This window comes from Carcharhinus amblyrhynchos, unplaced genomic scaffold (genome assembly GCF_965287045.1).
Source record: "Carcharhinus amblyrhynchos unplaced genomic scaffold, sCarAmb.v2.hapA scaffold_38, whole genome shotgun sequence".
In the NCBI taxonomy this organism is placed as follows: Eukaryota; Metazoa; Chordata; class Chondrichthyes; order Carcharhiniformes; family Carcharhinidae; genus Carcharhinus; species Carcharhinus amblyrhynchos.
Genome location: NW_027649779.1, coordinates 748,903 through 772,267, shown reverse-complemented (window position 1 = coordinate 772,267; position 23,365 = coordinate 748,903). Strand labels below are relative to the sequence as shown.

The window sequence follows — 23,365 nt, the reverse complement described above, 5'->3', positions numbered from 1 at the left end:
TTCTATCCATCCCTCTCAATCATCAATTACATCATTCACATCTTTCAATTCTGAGCTTCACCTTTCCCAAGCATTCCAAACTCCTCTTACATCATTCACCTTTTTTTTGTTCGTAATAATTTAGCCAGGGGAGGAGGCGGAGGGAAAAACCCTCTCAAGATTTTCATGTCACACTGTTTCCCAGTTTCAGATGTTTCAATAAGATCATCTCTGATTATTCTAAACTCCAGAGCGAACAGACTCATCCCAGTGAATCTCTCCTCTCAGGAGAAACACAGAAATCAATCGCCCCACAGCGTCTGTGAAGGGAACAACATCTAAATCTTCCAGCTGGATGAACTGGCAGCGGAGCTGGAGAAGTCAGAGGTGCAACACTAACGATAAACTCTGAAGAACATACATGTCAGATACACAACATACATGTCAGATACACACACAGCTCACATGTCAAATCATGTCACTTCCAAGTTGCGTCTTTTAACTTCCTGCTCTCCACCTCAGACATTTCCACATTCATCAAAAATCCCCCACTTCAAACCCCATCCTGCTCCTCAATCCACTGATAATCTTACTAGTGCCGGAAGGTGCTGGCAGCATTTGGCTCCATAGCTCAGTGGTTAGAGCACTGGTCTTGTAAACCAGAGGTCGCGAGTTCAATTCTCGCTGGAGCCTCCGTCCAAAGTATAGCTAATACAAACTGTTGGAAAAAGGCAAATAGAGTGGGAGGCGAAACGCAGTCCTCTCATGAGTGGAGGGGCAGATTAGGTGCTAATTTGGAAATCGAAACGATATTCTTCGTCGTGAAAAGAAATCGAAAGAGCAGAACATATTTGACGAGCTGATAAATATAAATGTTGATATTAAGAATGGAATAGATGCGTTTGTACAAGGAATGCTTAAAGTTAGCATGTAGGTGCAGCAGATATTTGGAAGGGAAATTACATTTTGTTCTCATTGCCGGCAGACTGGAGTTTAAAAATAACGAGGTGTTTCTGCTGCTACACAGGATTTTGTGGAAACCAGGTTGAATATTCTGCGCAGATGCGACAGTCACATTTAAAAATGTTTACGCTTTGCATTAGAAACGGTAAAGAGAAGGTTCACCAGATTGTTCCCTGGGGTCAGTGAGTTGTCCTGTGATGAAATTCTCTGGAGTTTAGAAGAATAAGCGGTGATCTATTTAAACTTACACAGTTCTGATTCGGTTTGATAGGTTGGAGGCTGAGAGATTTTCTTTTTCTCTGCTGGTCGGGAATCTAACCCCCTGCTGCACAGATCACCGGCTGGTCATTTAGGGCTAAGATAAGGAGAAATTACTTCACTCAAAGGGCAAGAAACTTTGGTATATTCTGTACCTGACAGTTATGTACGCCCCATCATCGAGCACATTTAAGGTCGGGATAAACAGGTTTCTGATCTCTTGGGAATTCAGGGATCTGGGGAGCTGGTGGAAAAACTAAGTTGTATCCCAAGATCAGCCATGATGGTATTGAATGGTGGAAATCTCGATGGCCCAAGTGGTCTGTTTCTCCTCCTATGATTCCTGTTAGAATAAAAACAGAAAGGACTGGAATTTCTCAGCAGGGTTTGCAACAAATGTGGAGCAAGACACAGAGTTAAGTTTCCGAGTTCAATATGATTCTTTTCAAACCAGTAACTGAGTGTGAATTATAACAACCAGCACAACATCGAGACAGCAAACACTTCCAGTATCATTTGTATCTGTCTGTTTGAGCACACAATACGCTCAGATATTTCAGATGGTGATTAACCATATTAGTCTGCAACTATAAACCCAATAAATGCTGTTGCAGACTGAACCAGATGGGAATAAATGCTCGTTGTCAAAATCGAACTTTCCCCTCAGTGCACCTTATTTCACAGGAAGTATTTGAAGGTGATGTCAGAGCAATGATAACATGTTTTCTAACACCGAGGTTCGGATAATGTTGAGCAGTAAATTGAAATCAAACAATTTTCCCTTCCCCAACATAAGAAAGCTTAACGATTGTTTCTGCCTGGCTTCGAACCGGGGATCTTTCGCGTGTGAGGCGAACGTGATAACCGCTACACTACAGAAACATCTGGAAACACCAGAAAGCAAATCTGCCTGCCTGCAATGTTCAACTAGGCTGTGTTGCTACAGGTTCCGATGGTTCGACTGAGAGCCCATGTCACTGAATTCAGGAAGATAACCGTTACTTTCAATCTGATTGTACAACTTATCCCTCACATCAAAATTGAAAAGCGTTCGTCTGGCAAATATCTAAGGGAGAAATGATTTCTGTCCATTCATTAATGCATCATTTTCATCTTTCTTCCGATAATCATTCGCATTTTGTACCCTGTCGCTCCCTTATTTCTTTGTTCTTTAAATCTGACATTTCCAATTCAGGTACTGAAGAGGAAATCTCCCTGATCCCTCCAGAACTGGAAGTAACACAGGATTGTTGTACCGCAATAAATCTACATTCCCTGACCGAGAATCGAACCCGGGCCACGGCGGTGAAAGCGCCGAATCCTAACCACGAGACCACCAGGGAAGCTGATAAATGCTTTATAAAATATTAATTTATCCGTGAACCACCTGCCTTTTGTTCTGTTTCTGTCTTTTTATTCACCAAATACAAGTTTCTTCTTCACATTGCCATGTTTATATCACACACAAGTGATATAAACTTGTGGCCACAGTGCAGAATCCAAACCACTGATCCCACAGGGAAGCTGAAAGTGACTTTCCCAATCAGCGGATCATCATCATTTTAGCCTTTCTCTTCGTTCTCTTCCGTCACACAATAGGCAGGTTTCTCATTATAAAAACATACTCTGCTTATTTCCACACTTGATACCTGTCATCAAGCCCATGGTGGTGAAAACGATGGCGTTGCACCATTGGAACACCCGGGTTCCGCCATCACCAGCTCAGTGTTACCTTGTTACTCCGGGACCCGGCAGTCAGAGTGTTCTCCCACCCCCAGTAAGTCCCCAGAGTTCAGAAGCTGAGACATCTTCTTCAGAGCCTTCAGTGTATACTCGATGGAGACGAATATCACGCGAAGGCCATCTCCACGCCCCCACTACTTCCCTTCAAAAAACAGAGCAACAGGAAATTAAGAAACGACAAGCTTAAGGGCAGTTTAAATGATGGTGTCCCTTCAGTGCAGTTCATTGTGTTTCTAAAGTGAGATGATTTCTGTTTGTTACACAGTTCAGGCTGCCCTGATTCAGAGAAGGATCAGGCTCAATCCTCCCGATGGCCTTTCCCAACTCCATTTCTTTAAGCGAATTTCAGTAACATTTCCATTAAATAATATGATTGTGACATACGTCAATGTGGTTGTATGGCCGAGCGGTCTAAGGCTCCAATCTCCGTGGAGGTGCGGGTTTGAATCCCAACGCGAGCGAAATGGATTTAAATTTTGATCCTTACTGCTTTTGTAAGATTGAATGCAGGAGTGTGTGCAGTGTCGTTTTCGTCATGTGATTCTTCTGTGAAATGTGCGCCTTTTCCTCCAGTTCACTTACAGTATTACTTGTATCTGTCTGTTTGAGCAGACATTACTATCAGAAATTTCTGATAGTGAATAACCATATTCGTCTGCACCTATAAACCCATTAAATTCTGTTGGAGACTGAACGAGATGCGAATAAATGCTCGGTGTCAAAATCGAACTTCCCCGTCAGTGCACCTTATTTCACAGAAAGTATTTGAGGATGAAATCAGAGAAATGATAACAGGTCTTTAACATCGAGGTTCGGATAATGTGCAGCAACAAACTGAGACCAAATAATTTCCCTTCCCCGACATAAGCAAGCTTAACGATTGTTTCTGCCCGGTTTTGAACCGGGGACCGTTCGCGTGTGAGACGAACGTGATAACCACTACACTACAGAAACAACTGGAAAACTAATGGAGCAAATCAGCCTGTCTGCAATGTTCAACTGCGCTGTGTTGCTGCAGGTTCCGATGGTTAGAGTGAGAGCCTATGTCACTGAATTCAGGAAGATAACCGTTACTTTCAATCTGATTGTACAACTTATCCCCAACATCAAAATTTAAAAGCGTTCGTCTCACAAGCATCTAAGGGATCATTGATTTCTACCCAATCATTGATGCATCATTTTCATTTTTCTTCGAATAATCTCAGCATTTGTGTCATCAGCGCTTTGTAACCTGTCGCTCCCTTTTTTCTTTGTTCTTTAAATGTGACATTCGCAATTCAGATGCTAAAGAGGAAATCTCCCTGATGCTGATTCGGACAGAACTGGTGCAGACCGGGAAGTAACGCAGGATTGTTGTACAGCAATAAATCTACATTCCCTGACCGAGAATCGAACCCGGGTCACGGCGGTGAAAGCACCGAATCCTAACCACTAGACCACCAGGGAAACTGGCAAATTCAAAAATATTAATTTATCCATGCGCCACCTGCCTTTTGTTTTATTTCTACACGGGGACACAATCTCAGGATAAGGCGCTGATGATTCAGGACTGAGATGAGGAGAAATTGCTTCACTCAAAGGCTGGTGAATCTTGGGAATTCTCTACTCCAGAGGGTTCCGATGCTCCATCATTGAACACATTTCAGTTTGGGTTCGACAGATTTATGATCTATCCAGGAATGAATGGAAACAGGAATATGGAATTGGAACAAATACTCAGCCACAAGTTCATTTTTCAATTGTATTTTTTTTATGTTTAAAGGTATAATTACACATATATATTATATATATATGTAATGGTGTACAGATATATATATGTGTATATGTATATACAATGTTATATGTAATATGCTTGAAGTCAATCGTCATTATATAATGTTGGTAATACCAGATAACAGTACAGCCGGGAACAATTCACACCTATTTTTTATTGGCACCCACGGACACATTGCCAACAGGCAACTGTTTAACCGTGAATGCTGATGGTGAGGAAATAGTAAAATTCCGTCCCTGGGTAGTCTCGAACCACCAACCTTTCAGTTAACAGCCGAACGCGCTGACCAATTGCGCCACAGAGACTGAAACAGCCGCTAAGTATATTCTAAACCAGTTTGTGACCAATGATCACGCAATCTGAAGCTTAATTTCGTTATGAATGCACTGGGCTTTGCTTCTATAAGGGCTACAATTAACCCTGTCTCATTTATGACTGTTCATGGCAGTGTTCACTACAATCACACATTTGGTGCAGTCTTGTACAGTAATGCACTAGGCCATGTCTCTTTATATACTGCGTTTGACTCATTTGAATCATTATTGCAATAGACTTTGCAACTGTTTACAGTACATTACATGCCGCTTCATTTATTAATACATGTGGACATGCCATGATAAATGCTACAAGTCATCGTCTCTGAACTATTATTACTTAGTCAAGAGTTCACTTACGTTACATTAGGCTCCATCTCAGGTATTATTGTGCTAGGCTCTATGTCATGCACTACTGAACACACCCGTGTATCACTAATAAAGCAGACACTTTCTCACTAATTGTTTTTCTATCAAATGTGTCTAATAGATGGAATCGAACAAAGAGCGAGTGAGAAGAATAGATGGATATTCACTAAAAAGTTCAAAATAATTGTGTGGATGAAATTGTGTTATAGATCAGAGTGAGTTAGGGCTCGAATTGTGCTGAAGTCAAAGAACTATATTTACATATACACAGAACATATTATAGAGGTAGGGTTCGGCTGGATTTCTGAACGGACGAAGGAAAATAATGAGCGCCGAGGAATGGAAAATCCAGCGAAAAAGAGACATGTGTCCAATTATAATGAAATATTATTTGATAATGTCTGGATGATAAAAGAGACAAATCTTTAAATCACAAAATGGTAAGTTTATACAATAATTAGCTGGTAATCGACATGTTCACTAGCCGGAAGGTAAATATGAATGCAAGTATTAAATTCACTATCCTTCGGCCAGATTTCCCTGTGAATGTTACTGACAGAGATATTAACGCCATTGCTTTACTGATTGTTCCCTTTCCATGGAAACAGGGAAATAAATGTTCCTCAAATATCTCCTCAAACCTGCTGCACTAACCTTGTGATTAAAGTGATACAACACCACCATCTGCTGGCGGACAACTGCGACTGCAGGCGCTGATGCTTGTGAGTCTGCGAACCGGTTACTGAAATATGAATATTGATCGATATTGTCCGAGATTGGAGTTTATAGAACGATCTCGGCTGACGTATTCGCCCTTTTTATAACCAGGCACCGCAGATAAATCGTGTTCTTCATTTCCCATTGGGAGATAATGTCTGGAGATTGAAGCTGGGATTATTTGAAACTTCAAATTGTACATTCGATGCAGTTATCAGACGTTAATCAAATTCAGAATCTTAGTGGGGAAACATTTCTGCCCTCTGCAATTCGTTTGTCAGACATTTTCACGGTTTAGTCTTAAAAAAGGCACAAAGAATCAGACATTTACAGGGATACACACACACACACACACACACACACACAGGTATTGGACCCTACAGAGAAACAGGGGGGCATACACAGACTCAGGGACACATACAGATGCAGGGGCACACTAGATTCAGATACACCAAGATTCAGGCGCAGACATATAGAGATCCTGGTGACTCGAAAGATACAAAGGCACGCACAGAATCAGAGGTATATACAATGTCTCAGCTTGTACACTACCAAATTCTCTCTCGTAGTTCCAGACTTTTCAATGAGTTGAAGCAGGCAACTGTTTACCCGTGAATGCTGACAGTGAGAAAGTAGCAAAGCTCCGTCCCTGGGTGGTCTCGAACCACCAACCTTTCGGTTAACAGCCGAACGCGCTGACCAATTGCGCCACAGAAACTGAGACAACAGCAATTAAATATATTCTAAACTAGTGTGTCAATGACCTCAATTCTATTTCTGAAAACCTGTTCCAGAACTGCAGCATGACCGCACTGTTTACAATTCTATACAAGTCTCCTTAGTTCCGTTGATCCTGCAGCACTGCTGTAGTGTGTTTCTCCTATGAACGGGCAGGTAAAATGAATCCATGTCTCTTATCACAGGCAGGAATTCAGCGGGAGGGAAGGGAACTGGCCACCAGTAGCCCAAAGATCCGATACTTCCCACTCAATCACCAATAACACCATTCATAACTGCACCTCCTTTCGAATATTGTGATCTATTTCTCTCAGGATTTAGTTCCCAGACTTAATATTTCCCTTGTTTTCCCCCAATTTTGGCCGGAGATACACTTCAATATACAGAGTGAACGGGGAAAGAAGAAGCTTTGTATTGGCCGGGAATCGAACCCGGGCCTCCCGCGTGGCAGGCGAGAATTCTACCACTGAACCACCAAACCACCAATGCTGCTCTTCCAAGTGATACCCCCACATGCTCTCTCTTCCTTCACACTCAGCAGCATTATAATTTCCTTACTTTATCCTTTCATTCCCCAAATGCACACAAATGCTCTCACTCAAATCTCACACGCAACATCGCACAAGCCTCTCATGCTGTTCAACACCTTCCTTTCATTCACAACCGCATCTCAAACTTTCAACCTTCCTCCAAAACACAAGCACTCTGCAACAATCCCCCTCTCACACCGCCTCATTCTCCCAAATATGCCTCTGCTTTCACCACATCAGTCTAAACACTCTTAAAACGTGTTCAAATCATTTGCACACTGTCTGTTACACTCGACTCATATCACTACAATACGCCTCATGCCATTCTGCAAAAGCTTTAAGTTGCTACATTTCTTCAAAGCTGGTACCCAATGCGACACCAGGCCAAACTTCCACTTTCAACACTTGATAACACCGATATAGGGTTACACGTTAGATCGGAATGAGTTAAAAAAATAGGGCTTAGGACAGCTAGTAGGGGGCATGAGAAGTCTTTGGCAAGTCGGAAAAAGGAAAACCCCAAAGCTTTTTACTCTTACGTTAAAAATGCATTACATCTTCATATGTCGAGGCCAGTCTGCGACATCTGAAAGCAATGAATCCTAACCACGAGACCACCAGGATCCCATCTGCCAGATACTGGTTACAGGAATGTGCACAGCGCCAATTGTCCGCACTCACACACTCCTTCCTCTCTGTTAAGATTTGAAATTGTTTATATTTTTCACATTGGCTTCCAGTGTGATGAAAGCAGAGCTGTGATAAGCTGATGTTGTTCAGTGGATTTACTGCAGTAAGGTTTATGTCAGTTCGATGCAAACATTGGTGTTTGAATGTGGTCAGTTACAGTGAAATTTAATGCAGTGGAAGGTAGCCTACTCGCTTTTACAGGAGGAACCAGCAAGGGAAATATAAATATGAATAATTGTGCAACGGGACTGATATTTCTCCCTGCTGTTCAAATTGGCACAAGTATTGATTCACGATTTTCAGGTTGTGTCCATGTGTTGGGTTCTGTGGTGTAATGGTGAGCACTCTGGACTCTGAATCCAGCGATCCGAGTTCAAATCTCGGTTGAACCTTATTTTAATTTGCAAATGCAGATGATGGATTGACTGTCGAGCATTTGGTTTAAGTTTATCACCAAGTCCGAATCGAGAGGAGAATTTGCCAGCCCGATCAACTGCTGTTACTCAATTCAAGGGCAATTCGGGATGATAGGAAATGAATAAAGACAATCTGAATAATGGACCTTTTCCTCACAAGTTAACGCAAACTTTTTGACAATGTTTCTGCCTGAAACTTTCGAAACGTCGAGCTAATATGTAACAACCATCCCACATTCCCACGTGGGCCAGTGGCGCAATGGATAACGCGTCTGACTACGGATCAGAAGTTTCTAGGTTCGATTCCTGGTTGGCTCAGTACAAACCTTTAAAAGGTGGTCTTAAATTCCTTGTTACTTTCGATGAAAAAGGTATCTAATAGCTTTATCCTTATTCAGACAAATGCTGGCAAGCATATTTTCAGCTTCTCTGGAGAAAGTAATGTTAGGAAATTGCTAATGAACAGTAACCGACTATTTTAAGTTATTTATTTCGAAAAAAAAAATCATTCAATAAGATTAGGATATTAAATAAATGCTAACCTCAAATACATTTTGGACAAAATTCAACATGTCTTAGAGAATTTACACAATTTTGTGAAATTTTTCATAATATTTAGCATTTCTGACTTTGGAGAAAGCATTTCAAGCTGAGTTCAGTGCAAAGATAATATGACTGTAATATCGAGTTTCTGATAATATTCAGCACCAAACTGGAATCATACAGACTTCCCTCACCCGAGCATGTTTCAGATTTTGATTAACTATGTTAGTCAGCACCTAAACCGATTAAATTGTCTTGTAGACTGGATGACTTGCTGATATGTGCAGGTGTCAAAATAGGGAAGTCTCTTTCCTGGCATTGCATCAAACAATTTATCATTTCTTATTTGACACAAAGCATTTGAGGCCGAGGCCACAGCGAAGATACGATTGGTTTCACATCGAGATTCAGAGACTGTTCAGCAACAAAACGCCCCGGCCGATGAAGGCATGCTTTAAGGTGCGAGGGGGCAAGGTTTAAAGGGGATGGACATGGAGGATTTTTCGCATAGAGAGTAGTGGGTTCCTGGAACTCGCTGCTGGGGAGAGATAGTAGAAACGGATGCTGTTGTGACTTTTAAGTCAGCTGACGAGTACGTGAATAGGATGGGAATAGAGGGATATGGTGCCGGAAGGACAGGGGGTTTTAGTTAAGTCGGACAGCATGGTCAGTGACGGTTTGAAGGGCCGAAGGGCATGTCCCTGTGCTGTAATTTTCTTTGTTCTTTGTACTGCCATTTTTCTTTACCCAAAACTGAGTTTCAGACCCTGTAGCTCTATATTTACATAAGAACATAAGAACATAAGAAATAGGAGCAGGAGTAGGCCATCTAGCCCTTCGAACCTGCCCCGCCATTCAATAAGATCATGGCTGATCTGTCGTGGCTCAGTTCCACATTCCTGCCCTCTCCCCATAACCCTTAATCCCCTCTCTTATCAAAAACCCATCAACCCGTGTCTTAAAAATATTTAGCGAGGTAGCCTCCACCACTTCAACGGGCAGAGAATTCCAGAGATTCACCACCCTTTGAGTGAAGAAGCTCTTCCTCAACTCCGTTCTAAACCGCCCCCCCCCCCACTTTATCTTGAGGCTGTGCCCCCTAGTCCTACTGTCCTTTCTGAGTGGGAAGAGTCTCTCCACCTCTATCCTATCCATCCCATTCATCATCTTATACGTCTCAATGAGATCTCCCCTCATTCTTCTAAACTCTAACGAGTACAAGCCTAGTTTATTCAGCCTCTCCTCATAGCTCAGCCCCCTCAACTCCGGCATCGGCCTAGTAAACCTCCTCTGCACTCCCTCCAAGGCCAAAATATCCTTGCGTAAGTGCGGCGACCAAAACTGCACACAGTACTCCTGCTGCGGCCTCACCAATGCCCTATATAGCTGCAGCAAGACCTCCCTACTTTTATATTCAATCCCCCTCGCTATATTTAACCACTCCATCTCTGACATCTTCTCCAGTCACACAACCCTGTGAGATGTCTGTACTGATCTTATTGTGGCATCATGAGCGTTCCACATACAACATGACTTGTATCTTTAAATTCTCATCTTGAACATTTCAATTGAAATTTCAAAGCTTTTTGAGCAGAATGGTTCCGATTCCCACCATCTTTAATGTGAACAAGTTGTTTCTGATTTCCCTACAGAGGTTGTCTATTAAACAATGACTGAACACAGGGGGTGAATGTGAGAAGCTGAAGTTTCCAGTTGAAGAGGTTCCCAGTGTCTCTGAGCAGCTGAACTGGGGAAGCCTTTGGGCAGAGACTGCGCTGCTGCTATTTCCCTTCCTGACCACCGGGGGTCGCGGTAACACGCCCGGGGGCTGCAACGCCCAGTGTCACCTCTTGCCCACTCCGGCCCGGCCGCTGCTCGTTGGCGGAACATCCGGGGCCTGTAGAGAGGCGGAGCCAGCCGCCATATTGCAGTGACATCACCATCAGCCCCTCCCCCCCGTCGAGGAAAAAGCGACGGTTCAGAAATGTAGAAAGTGAGAGAAATTCCCACCCGGAAATCCCGCCCGGAGCGGAATTAAAATTAAATAAAAAACATATTTTTATAAAGAGGCAGGTGGCGGAACCGCGCATGTGCTGTAGTATTTTCCCAGAGCGCACCGCGTGGATGTGATTGAAAAATAGTCGCAATTAAAAAAACAGAAACGATTTTCCCGAATGGAGAAGGAACCGAAAGTCTGACGGGTGAGGATGTGAATAATAATCATCAAGATTCAACAGATTAAAAGATTCTAAGGTAACTGTCTGGGCGCATGTGCAGGAGGGGAATTCCCCAGAGTGCGGCGCGCGGGACGCCGTCTCCACTGGCAACGCAAGGTGGCCGCCGGCCGTCTCCCCTGGCAACGCAAAACAGCCGCTGTCGTCTCCCTTGGCAACGCAAGATGGCCGCCGCCGGCGGTGGGTGTGATTGTGGCGCAGGCGCAATGAGGTCTGCCTGCAGCCCACTGTCCAGATTGCCCCCCAGTGGATGTGGTGGGGATGGTGCAGCAGATGGAGCAACAATCCCAGTTTCAATGGGGGGAGAGAAGCTGCAATGCTGCTCCCTGTTGTTCACTCCTCTCCCCAGTCTCAGCATTGCAGAGTGTTTAAACAAGAGGGTGCATTGTCACAGCAGCACCGAGACCTGCAGTTTAAGTTTATTTATCAGTGTCACTAATAAGTAGGCTTACATTAACACTGCAATGTCGCCACATTCCTGTTCGGAAACACTGATGGAGAATTTAGCATGGCCAATGCGTCGGATTTTTGGTCTGCTGGAGGAAATCAGAGCATCTGGAGGAAACCCATGCAGACATGGGGAGAATGTGCAAACTCCACACAGACAGTGACCCAAGCCGGGAATCAAATTTGGGGCCCTAGCGCTGTGAGGCAGCAATGCTAACCACCGTGCCACTGTGTTGCAACGCTCTCCCCCAGATATCAAACTACCCCACCCGCCATTAAAATCATAAAATCCCGAAAGTGCATCAAGTCTATGTCAACAGAACATTTTACCCTATTCCCGTAACCCCACATTACTCCCTAATCCCCCTAACCTTCACATCTTTGGACATTAAGGGAGAATTTAGCACGGTCAATCCACCTAACCTGCCCATCTTTCAGACCCCACAGATATTCTGGTTACCCTATTATAGAAAGGATATTATTAAACTAGAAAGAGTGCAGAAAAGATTTACTAGGATGCTACTGGGACTTGATGGATTGAGTTATAAGGAGAAGCTGGATAGACTGTGACTTTTTTCACTGGAGCATAAGAGGCTGAGGGGTGATCTTATAGAGTTCTACAAAATAATGAGGGGCACAGATCAGCTCGATAGTCAATGTCTTTCCCCAAAGTTAGGGGAGTCTAAAACTAAAGGGCCTAGGTTTAAATTGGGAGGGGAAAGATACAAAAGTATCCAGAGGAGCATGTTTTTTTCACACAGAAGGTGGTGAGTGTCTGGAACAAGCTGCCAGATGTAGTCGCAGAGATGGGTACAATTTTGTCTTTTAAAATGCATTTAGACAGTTACATGGGTGTGATGGGTACAGAGGGATATGGGCCAAATACAAGCAACTGGGATTAGCTTAGGGGTTTTTAAAAAGGGCAGCATGGAGCAGTTGGGCTGAAGGGCCTGTTTCCATGCTGTAAACCTCTATGACTCTATATGGGAGGAACATGAAAACCCCACACAGACAATGACCCGAGGCTGGAATTGAACACGGGTCCTTGGCACTAGGAGGCTGCAGTGCTAACCACTGTGCTAATGTGCTACCACTCAGGCAAATGTATTTGGAAGGAGCTCAGGACAGGTGGGGGGTTGGGGGGGGAGCGGTGATGATTTCTAGCTCACTTTGATGAGGGGAGGGGTGGAAATCAGAAAAAAAAAATCAGCTTCGCATCAACATTTTCCCTCATTCCTGCTCTTGTTACTAACTAAAAACCAGCTCACTCCTCCATTCTGCCCATCAATAGGGCTAACAGAAAGCAGGGGAAAGGTTGTGGCACAGAAAGAGGCCATTCAGCCCATCACATCTTCACCAGCTTGGGAAATAAAGACTAGCCCTTCATTCTAATCCCAGTTTCCAGTGATCCAGCCCCGAGCCCCGCTTACTACAGGTTCCAGCATTTCAGCTATAGATCTGTGTGTGAGGTGAGTGAGCCAAGAGATTTCTGTCTGAACCATCAGTTTAGGCAGTGAATTCCAGACACCCACCATCCCTTGAATGAGAACCTTCTTCCTAATGCCCCTTCTAATCCTTCCACCAATCACTTTATATCTGTGCAGGCCCCACTAACCCCCCTCCCAACCATCACCACGCACCCCGCAACCCCCCCGATCCCCACATCCCCACCCACCCACAACAAATCACCTCTCTCTGCTCAGGGGAAAGAAGCATTTTCTATCCACCCTGTCATGGCTTCCTCATAATTTTGGACACCTCAGTTCGGTCCCCCTCAGCCTCCTCTGCTCTGGGGAAACATACCTTGCCATTCCAATCTTTCCTCATCACCACAATCTGGGCCTTGTACCAGTAATCTCTGCCCTGAACCTCTCTCAGTTATTACAATCTGGGCCTTGTATCAGTAATCTCTGCCCTAAACTTCTCTCAGTTATTACAATCTGGGCCTTGTATCAGGAAACTCTGCCCTAAACCTCTCTCAGTTATTACAATCTGGGCCTTGTATCAGTAATCTCTGCCCTAAACCTCTATCAGTTATTACAATCTGGGCCTTGTATCAGTAATCTCTGCCCTAAACCTCTATCAGTTATTACAATCTGGGCCTTGTATCAGTAATGTCTGCCCTAAATCTCTCTCAGTTATTACACTCTGGGCCTTGTTTTAGTAAACTCTGCCCTGAACCTCTCTCAGTTATTAAAATCTGGGCCTTGTATCAGTAATCTCTGCCCTAAACCTCTCTCAGTTATTTTAGTCTGAGCCTAGTATCAGTATTCTTTGTTGTAATAACTCGGAGAGGTTTACATTCCGGGTCTTCTATCAGTAAACTCTGCCCTAAACCTCTCCCAGTGATTACAATCTAGACCTTAAGCGGAGGACACAAAGATTTAATATAATTGACAACAGATTTGAAGGGGGTGATAAGGAGAATTTTTTTACACAATATGATCTGGAATGCACAAACTGACAGGTGCTAGAAGCAGGTTTAATAGTAAGTTTAAAAGGAAATTGGATAAATATTGACAGAGTTATGGTGAATGGGATTAATTCAATAGTTCACTCATCTTTTTGACATTTTGAATGTTTCCCCTGTAAGTTTTTAATATTTGACCTTTTCAGTCACAATGTGTCTGAAACAGAAGATTAAACCATTGGGTTTGATGAGCTGTCAGATCTGTTTCCTAGGTGTCTGTGTAACTTGAGAACTGCAGATAACCATGAGAAGGAACTGATTATTTTCAGTTCCTCTAACAGATACACCTCAGATATCAGAAATCTCAGGAGATCCTCATGCCTTCATTATTCTCGCCACAAATATAACAGCTCTCAGTCAGGCTGAGTCAGTCACATGTGTCTCTGTTATGATGTTTCCACTTCTATTTTATCACTCACTTCTCACCACCCTTTGAGTGAAGAAGTTCCTCCTCAACTCCGTTCTAAACCGCCCCCCCTTTATCTTGAGGCTGTGCCCCCTAGTCCTACTGTCCTTTCTGAGCGGGAAGAGTCTTTCCACCTCTATCCTATCCATCCCATTCATCATCTTATATGTCTCAACGAGATCTCCCCTCATTCTTCTAAACTCTAACGAGTACAAGCCTAGTTTATTCAGCCTCTCCTCATAGCTCAACCCCCTCAACTCCGGAATCAGCCTAGTAAACCTCCTCTGCACTCCCTCCAAGGCCAAAATATCCTTGCGTAAGTACGGTGACCAAAACTGCACACAGTACTCCAGCTGCGGCCTCACCAATGCCCGATATCGCCGCAGCAAGACCTCCCTACTTTTATATTCAATCCCCCTCGCTATGAAGGCCAGCATCCCATTCACCTTCCTGACCAGCTGCTGCACCTGCAAGCTGGGTTTTTGCGACTCATACACAAGGACCCCGAGGTCCCTCTGCACCGTCGCCTGCTGCAGTTTTTCGCCACGTAAGTAATAGTCCTTCCTACCATTATTCCTACCAAAGTGGACCACCTCGCACTTGCCAACATTAAATTCCATTTGCCAGTTCCTGGCCCATTCGCCCAGCCGATCTAGATCCTTCTGCAGACTCTCCACACCTTCCGCGCAATTTGCCGTTCCACCAATCTTAGTGTCATCAGCAAATTTCGACACCCTACACTCGGTTCCCTCCTCCAGATCATCTATATAAATGGCAAATAGCTGAGGCCCCAGCACCGACCCCTGGGGCACTCCACTAGTCACCATCCGCCAATCCGAATAGCACCCATTAACCCCCACTCTTTGTCTCCTATTTGACAACCAATCCTCTATCCACGCTAACACCCTACCCCCAACTCCATGTCCCCTGACCTTCTGCAATAACCTCTTGTGAGGTACCTTGTCAAATGCCTTCTGAAAATCAAGAAAGACCACATCCACCGGCTGTCCTCTATCCACCGCCCTAGACACATCCTCATAGACCTCCAGTAAATTTGTCAGACACGACTTCCCCTTAACGAAACCGTGCTGCGTCTGCTCTATCAAGCAATTCCCCTCAAGATGCCTCGCTATTTCCTCCTTGATGACAGATTCTAACATTTTACCCACAACAGACGTTAAACTAACCAGTCTATAATTCCCTGCCTTTTGCTCGAAGGGCTAGATGGCCTACTCCTGCTCCTATTTCTTATGTTCTTATGTTCAATGACACTCACCATAACACAGACACTTCAAAATATCATTGCTCCCTTACATCTTGTCCTCCTATTGCAATCGGATGTTTGTTGGGCCTCTTGTCTCCCTTAAAGTCAGATTACCTGCAGTTCAAATGACCTCAGAGACACTGAAACCGACCTTTGTGATTATTATTATACCAGACTCCAGTCAGCCCCAGGAACTGCAGTTGTAAAATACAGTAAGAAGTCTCACAACACCAGGTTTAAGTTCAACCAGCTTATTTGATAGTAAAGCTTGTGGGATTACTATCAAATAAACTGGTTGAACTTAAACCTAGTGTTGTGAGACTTCTTACTGTGTTTACCCCAGTCCAACGCCGGCATCTCTAAGTCATGACTACCATCGACGTTGTAAAATACAGCAGAATTGGAATAACTGACAGGTTATTGTTTGATACTGACAGTGGCAGAGTAACACACACTGGAATTTAAATACATTATATCAATAGACCATGACTCAGTCAAATCAAAATGAAACCTAAACTTTGGTTATGGTGCACTGGATACTGACTGGATTATCATTACATTGGATCTAATGCTGTGTTCACTAACATACTGCAATGTGACTCTTATTATGTGAACAAACACTGTTTATGTTACACTCAGAGTCAGTCAGTGTTTTGCTGGGTTTTCTCTGTGCTCCATCTCCACTCTGATTGGACTGGAGCCTCTGTGAGTGTCAGTGTTACACTGAGACTGTGATATTATTGGACAAGCAGCAAGTTTCCGTCACAATGACTGCCTGATTGACGGCGACCCGAACCAATGGAAAGAGGGGTACCGCTGGAGGACTGAACGGTAGTGATCGGTCCTCCAACCAATAGGAGCGAATGGGGGCGGGGCCTGCTTTGACTGGAGCATGCGCAGTGTGCGAAATGGCGATGGAAAACGGTTTTTGTTTTGGGCTGGGAAATCTGTTCGAGGTGATTGACGGTACGAAGAGAGTAATGGATCGCCCAGGTGGGTGGAAACGCTGCGTAAGCATGTGGTGTAAGTAGCAAAGCGCGGAAGAGAGCTTCCCGGACTCAGTTTGTACCGAGCGGGGCCGCAGCTCCTCAGGTTCGTCCTGGGTTAACGTTCGTCATCTTTATTGGGGGCGATATGCAGCAGTGCGCATGTGCGGCGGTCATGTTTGTAGAGGGCAATGATGTCATTGAGTGGGAGGGGCTTGTTCCCCATTGTTCAGAATGGAGACAACTTGTCCATCAAACTGCATCAACCCTCTGAGTCCCAATGTCTCATTGATGAGGCAGAGCGGTGACAGAGAAGGAAAAATAAAGGGAAATAAAAACAGAAAATGCTGGAAAATCTCAGCAGATCTGACAGTATCTGTGGAGAGAGAATAGAACACTCTCTCCACTCACATTGTCTGTACCTTTAAGACTTGATTACCTGTAAAAATTTGCATTCCAACCATTATTTTGTGAATTGAGTTTGTGTCTTTCTATGCCTTGTTTGTGAACAGAACTCCCACTCACCTGACGAAGGAGCAGCACTCCGAAAGCTCGTGGATTTTGCTATGAAATAAACCCATTGGCCTTTAATCTGGTGCAGTGAGACTTCTTACTGTGTTTACCCTAGTCCAACGCTGCCATCTCCACGTCAGAGAAAGTAGAACCAACGTTTCGAAACTGGATGACCCATAAAGCTTGTACATGTGTAAACAGAGCATGTAAACTTCGACACCTCCATGTACCTTTGTACACCTCTATCAATCTACTTTGCTCCAAGAAGAACAACCCCAATTTATCTAAAAAAAAGGACACTGCAAGAAGGTAAAAGCGAAGGTAAGAGTTTTATAAATTTTCTTAACTAATTTAATTGGTGCTCGAAATGTCAGTCAGTGGGGTTAAGTGCTGCACTTGTGAAATGTGGGAGATCTGTGATGCTTCTTTACAGACGGCATGGATAGGTTGGAGCAGCAGTTGGATGCACTGAGGAGCATGAAGGTGGCAGAAAGTGTCATAGACAGGAGCATTAGAAACTTTGTCATACCCAAGGTGCAGACAGATAGATGGGTGATTGCGACAAGGGGCAGGCAGTCAGTGCAGGAATCCCCTATTTCCTCAAGTGCAGATACTAAATTGGGAGAAGGCTAATTACAACAATGTTAGTCAGGAACTGAAGAATGTAGGTTAGGAGCTGATGCTTGAGGGCAAATCAACATCTGGCATCTTACAGAGACACATAAGATAATGAAGGAGATAGATAGGGTAGAGGTAGAGAGGTTCTTCCCTCTTAGAGTCTCTGGAATTCTCTGCCCATTGAAGTTGTGGAGGCTACCTCGCTGAATATATTTAAGTTACGGGTAGATAGGTTTCTGATAGACAGGGGAGTTAAGGGTTATGGGGAGCAAGCGGGAAAGTGGAACTGATCCACTTCAGATCAGCCATGATCTTATTGAATGGCAGGGCAGGCTGGAAGGGCTAGATGGCCTACTCCTGCTCCTATTTCTTATGTTCTGGAATGTGGGAGGCTTTTAAGCGCAAGTTGATAGGAATTCAGGATCGGCACACTCCTGTAAGGATGAAACATAGAAACATAGAAGATAGGAGAAAGAGGAGGCCATTTGGCCCTTTGAGACTGCTCTGCCATTCGTTACAATTATCGCTGATCATCCATCTCAGTAGCCTCATCCTGCTTTCTCCCTATAACCTTTGATCCCATTCGCCCCAAGAGCTATATCCAGCCACCTCTTGAATACATTCAATGTTTTGGCATCAACTGCTTCCTGTGGGAATGAATTCCACAAGCTCACCACTTTCTGGGTGAAGAAATGTCTCCTCATCTCCATCCTGAATAGTCTACCCTGAATCCTCAGACTGTGACCCCCTGGTTCTGGACACCCCCACCATTGGGAATATCCTCCCTGCCTCGTCCTGTTAGAATTTTATAAGTCTCTATGAGATCCCTCCTCATTTGTCTGAACTGCAGCAAAAACAATCCTAACCTAGTCAATCTCTCCTCGTATGTCAGTCCCGCCATTCCCGGAATCAGCCTGGTAAAACTTCGCTGCACTCCCTCGAGAGCAAGAACGTCCTTCCTCAGAAAAAGAGACCAAAATGGCACACAACACTCTAGCTGTGGCCTCATCAAGGCTCTGTATAATTGCAACAACACATCCCTGCCCCTGTACGTTAGCTTTTACAGTGAAGGCCAACATGCCATTTGCCGTCTTTACTGCCTGCTGCACCTGCATGCTCACCTTCAGTGACTGGTGCACAAGGATAACCAGGTCCCACTGCACACTCCCCTCTCCCAATTTACAGACATTCAGGTAGTAATCTGCCTTCTTGCTTTTGCTTCCAAAGTGAATAAGCTCACACTTATCCAAATTATCCTGCATCTGCCATTGATTAGCCCACTCACCCAACCTTTCCAGATCATTCTGAAGGATCTCTGCATCATAATTCACCCTCCCACCCAACTTGGTATCATCTGGAAAATCCATGGTGAGCCCCTGGACAATGTGGATCATTACCCACACCTTGGGAGCCTCCTATCGGCACAGGCAGACGTCGGCGATGAAATTCAGCAGCGACCCCAATGCACCATTGCAGGCTTTGGACGCTTAAGGAACAGTGTTTGAAGCCTGAGACCTCAAATCCAGCACCGAGCTCATGGTGTACAGAGCAGCTGTAGTCTCTGTCCTTCTGTATCCATCAGAAACATGGACAATGAACAGCAGACACCTCAAATCCCTGGAGAGATGTCACCAACGTTGCCTCCACAAAATCCTGCAAACCAACTGGCAGGATAGGCATACCAATGTGATTGTCGTCTCCTGGGCCAATATCCCCAGTAGTGAGGCACTGATCACACTAGACCAGCTGCGATGGGCAGGCCAAATTGTCCTCAAGCCCCACACAAGACTCCCGAAACAAGTGCTGTAGTCCGAACTCCACAATGGAAAGCTGTTGGAGAAAATTCCTAATAAGTTTGAGAAATTTTAAACCATTAGACATTTCAGACACTACCAGCATTGAGTTACATGATTTAGAAGCTAACAAGGAAACAGTCTACATATGCGACTGCCGTAAGAAATTTAATCAAGTAATTCTGATTTACTTGTAATTCACAGATTTAAACAAGTAATTTTGATTTAAATATGAATTTTCTGATTTAAAATGGATGTTAGCTGTATTTTAAAAGCAATTGTAACCTTTAGCCAAAGGCAGGCTGCTGCAAGGCATGATGGTACAGGGATACTTACAGACAGGCTACATTCTTCAGAACAACGAAGCCACAGAATTTGCCAACATTTGCCAGTGAAGTTTCTAACAGAAAGGTTTTCAAGGCAGCTTCATGAATAGGAACCATTCACACTGTCCAGATAAGACAATGCCTTCTCAGACATGAAGATTTGCATTTGTCTGGTTGGCCAGTGGCAGAGTAAGAGCTGGTGGGAACAGTAATTTTGATCTTTATAGCTAAGCATCTGGGGTTGCTAAGCAATAGGGGAAGGATGTCAGCAATAGGGGGAGGAAGTGACTGGATTCTATGGACAAATCAAATCCCATTGTGTCAGAGGATAAAATACAATTGGCTAAAATATATGACATGTGTAATTAACGATTTTTTGTGTTAAAAACGATTGGTTCACACCTAATGAAAGGTGGGAGAATTTGACATGAAGAATGTATAATTGATCTCTCGAAAGCATTTTATGTCAGAGTTATTGCAGAGATCAGGATGCTTCTCTTCTAGAGAGGTATTATACTGTCCAATAATGTTTCCCTTCGATCATTGGTCAAATAAAAGATAAATCTTTAAACTGGGACACTGGCTTTCGTGAGTCTTTGTATTGTCTGAAGGTTTTGGCAATACTTGGTTTCCAGTGTGTTGGGGGCAATGAACTCAGAAGAATCATTCAACATTCAAGGATTCAATCAACAGTTGTTGAGTTACCATTACCACCTGTTAGATTGTTGTTCTTTATCTGGGGTTGAGGTGACAACGAGAGAATTCTCAGTTATTCCAAATTCCTCCAGGCTATATTTAAAATTTTCAGATTTAACTGGTTCGAATAAATCCACAATTATAAACTAAAATAGACACGAGTTTCCAAGTGACTTAAAAATAAATCAACTGACTGCTGAAAGGGTTAACTTTTATTACACAACCTAAAGGGGTGGGGAGTGAGCAGAAAAAAAACTTGGCATGCAATTATGGCACTTCACGTAATTTAAAAAAACTTTTCCAACAAAACAAACTTGATTTTAAACTTCATTATTCATTTTTTGTTACATTCCTCAACCTAATTATTGTAATTTGATCAGTTATTGTTAGGGATGGGTAACTTTTGTGCTTTATAAACGATTCACTCATTTTGTTAATCAGAAGCCAGACTTGTTCATTCTCATCCTTATTTTCCTCTCCCACCACTCCCTCTGTTTTGCGGGAGGGTCGTGGGGATTCCAAATCTCATTTTATCATAAAAGTGAAATACTGCGAATGCTGGAATCTGAAACAAAAACACAAAATGCTGGAAAATCTCAGCAGGTCAGAAAGAATGGAGCCAATGTCTCGAATCTGAACCATCGAAATGGCCCTATTCTCGAACCATTTTATCGATAGATTTCGTGTTCTTAGTTTCCAAATGGCAGGTAAGAGACCTGTCCGGTACCCACTCGAGCTCTGATTTTTCACTGGCCATGATGGGGTAAGATAATAACCATTCGGATCTACTCTCAGAGGGTCTGCTTTTCAGTCCAGTGCTACTTGGAATATACCATCACTTCACTGGCTATCGGTTCACAAATCAGTCACAGTTTTTAATCACAAATTTAGGATAAATTAATTTAAACAATGCCTGACAATGCCTCTTAATTTCTTATCCAACTACCTACCACTGTTAATTGGTCAGACTCCCCTTTTTACAGATTCAGGTCTCTCAGCCACTGAACACCAGCCGGTCCTGGGATAAGTTTAATTCCAACTCATTCCCAGTAAATATTCTCACCAGGTCCTCCCTGGGGGCCCTGCTCAGCAGCTTTAATGGTCAGTAATTACAGAAACTGAGCTGTCACAGGAATGTGGTCAAGACAGTCCAGTCCCATAATGCCTCACATTCAATCTGCACTCCTTCCATTATAACAGAATATATGTCTGTATGTAGCTGCCTCGGCCATGGTCAACCCCAACACTGCCTTCCTGAACTGCTACAATGCCTGTAAATACACCCACAGTGCTGTTAGGGAGTGATTTCCAGCTACACGTTCCAGACTTTCACTAACTGTAGGTCGATACCAGATTGATATATTCCATTCAACCACACCCAAGCTGAGTTATCCCAATTATTGTCCAGGACAATATATTCACAATATCTTTAAAACAGGAATTCAACATTCCCATTTGATTTCAGGTATTAACATATTCTGTTAGTTTGTTCTTTATTGTCGATGTCAGGCTGGGGTTGTTCCCCTTGGAGCAAAGGAGGTTGAGGGGAGATTTGAACGAGGTGGACAAGATTCTAACAGGTTTAGATAAGGTGGACAAAGTAAAGCTGTTCCCATTCGCTGATGGGACAAGGACGAGGGGGACAGAGATTTAAGATTTTGAGTCAGAGATGCAGGGGGAGGAATGTGAGGAAGAATATTTTGCTGCAGCAAATGGTATTGGCTCGGAACCCGCTCCCTATGAGGGTGGAGGAAGTGGAAACAATCTATTACCTGATAGAAGTTGTTGAGAGGAATAGATAGGGTGGATTCTCAGAGGCTATTTCCCCGGGTTGAAATGGTCGCTATGAGAGGACACAGATTTAGGGTGCGGGGAGGCAAGTACAGAAGTGATAGAACATAGAACACTACAGCGCAGAACAGGCCCTTCGGCCCACGATGTTGCGCCAACCAGTTAAAAAGCAATGACCCTCTAACCTAAACCAATCCCTTTCCATCCATAAACCTATACATGGATCTCTTAAACGCCCCCAAACTAGGCACATTTACAACTGCAGCAGGCAGGGCATTCCAATCCCTCACCACCCTCTGGGTAAAGAACCTACCCCTGACATCCGTCCTATGTTAGGGGTAAGTTTTTCACTCAGAGGGTGGTGAGTGAATGGAATCGGCTGCCGTCAGTGGTGGTGGAGGCGAACTCGCTGGGGTCTTTTAAAAGACTTCTGGATGAGTATATGGGATTTAATGGGATTGGGGGTTATAGATAGGTCTATAGATTGGTAGGTGTTGATGTGATCGGCGCAACTCGTGGGCCGATGGGCCTGTTTGTGCTGTAGTGTTCTATGTTCTATTACAAAGGAAACTGGATGGAGATTTGGAGGTGGGCGGGTTCAGACAGAAATACTGATTAAATATCTCTGACCTTCCTAACACCCTGTCACTCTGATCCTTATGAAATTTAAAACCAGGTATTCACAACAAGACTCAAAGAGCATCAGCCCACTGGAGGCAAAGTCATGAGTCCTGCCAGTCCAGCAGAAAGAAACCCTCTGACCCTCTCCAATGACCAACTGTGACAA

General features: G+C 43.9%; 10 non-coding genes across 10 annotated transcripts; 3 read left to right on the top strand and 7 right to left on the bottom strand.

The window, feature by feature from the left end:
- The first annotated feature begins 599 nt into the window (after positions 1-599).
- trnat-ugu (transfer RNA threonine (anticodon UGU)) lies at positions 600-672 on the top strand. The gene has a single exon. It is a non-coding gene; the product is annotated as a tRNA-Thr (tRNA).
- A 1,337-nt stretch (positions 673-2,009) lies between these two features.
- On the bottom strand, positions 2,010-2,082 carry trnav-cac (transfer RNA valine (anticodon CAC)). The gene has a single exon. It is a non-coding gene; the product is annotated as a tRNA-Val (tRNA).
- A 389-nt stretch (positions 2,083-2,471) lies between these two features.
- trnae-uuc (transfer RNA glutamic acid (anticodon UUC)) lies at positions 2,472-2,543 on the bottom strand. The gene has a single exon. It is a non-coding gene; the product is annotated as a tRNA-Glu (tRNA).
- Positions 2,544-3,824: 1,281 nt separating this feature from the next.
- Positions 3,825-3,897, bottom strand: trnav-cac (transfer RNA valine (anticodon CAC)). Its single transcript has one exon. It is a non-coding gene; the product is annotated as a tRNA-Val (tRNA).
- Positions 3,898-4,317: 420 nt separating this feature from the next.
- trnae-uuc (transfer RNA glutamic acid (anticodon UUC)) lies at positions 4,318-4,389 on the bottom strand. Its single transcript has one exon. It is a non-coding gene; the product is annotated as a tRNA-Glu (tRNA).
- Positions 4,390-4,948: 559 nt separating this feature from the next.
- trnan-guu (transfer RNA asparagine (anticodon GUU)) lies at positions 4,949-5,022 on the bottom strand. The gene has a single exon. It is a non-coding gene; the product is annotated as a tRNA-Asn (tRNA).
- Positions 5,023-6,761: 1,739 nt separating this feature from the next.
- trnan-guu (transfer RNA asparagine (anticodon GUU)) lies at positions 6,762-6,835 on the bottom strand. Its single transcript has one exon. It is a non-coding gene; the product is annotated as a tRNA-Asn (tRNA).
- A 430-nt stretch (positions 6,836-7,265) lies between these two features.
- trnag-gcc (transfer RNA glycine (anticodon GCC)) lies at positions 7,266-7,335 on the bottom strand. The gene has a single exon. It is a non-coding gene; the product is annotated as a tRNA-Gly (tRNA).
- A 1,060-nt stretch (positions 7,336-8,395) lies between these two features.
- On the top strand, positions 8,396-8,467 carry trnaq-cug (transfer RNA glutamine (anticodon CUG)). Its single transcript has one exon. It is a non-coding gene; the product is annotated as a tRNA-Gln (tRNA).
- A 269-nt stretch (positions 8,468-8,736) lies between these two features.
- On the top strand, positions 8,737-8,809 carry trnar-acg (transfer RNA arginine (anticodon ACG)). The gene has a single exon. It is a non-coding gene; the product is annotated as a tRNA-Arg (tRNA).
- Positions 8,810-23,365: the final 14,556 nt, after the last annotated feature.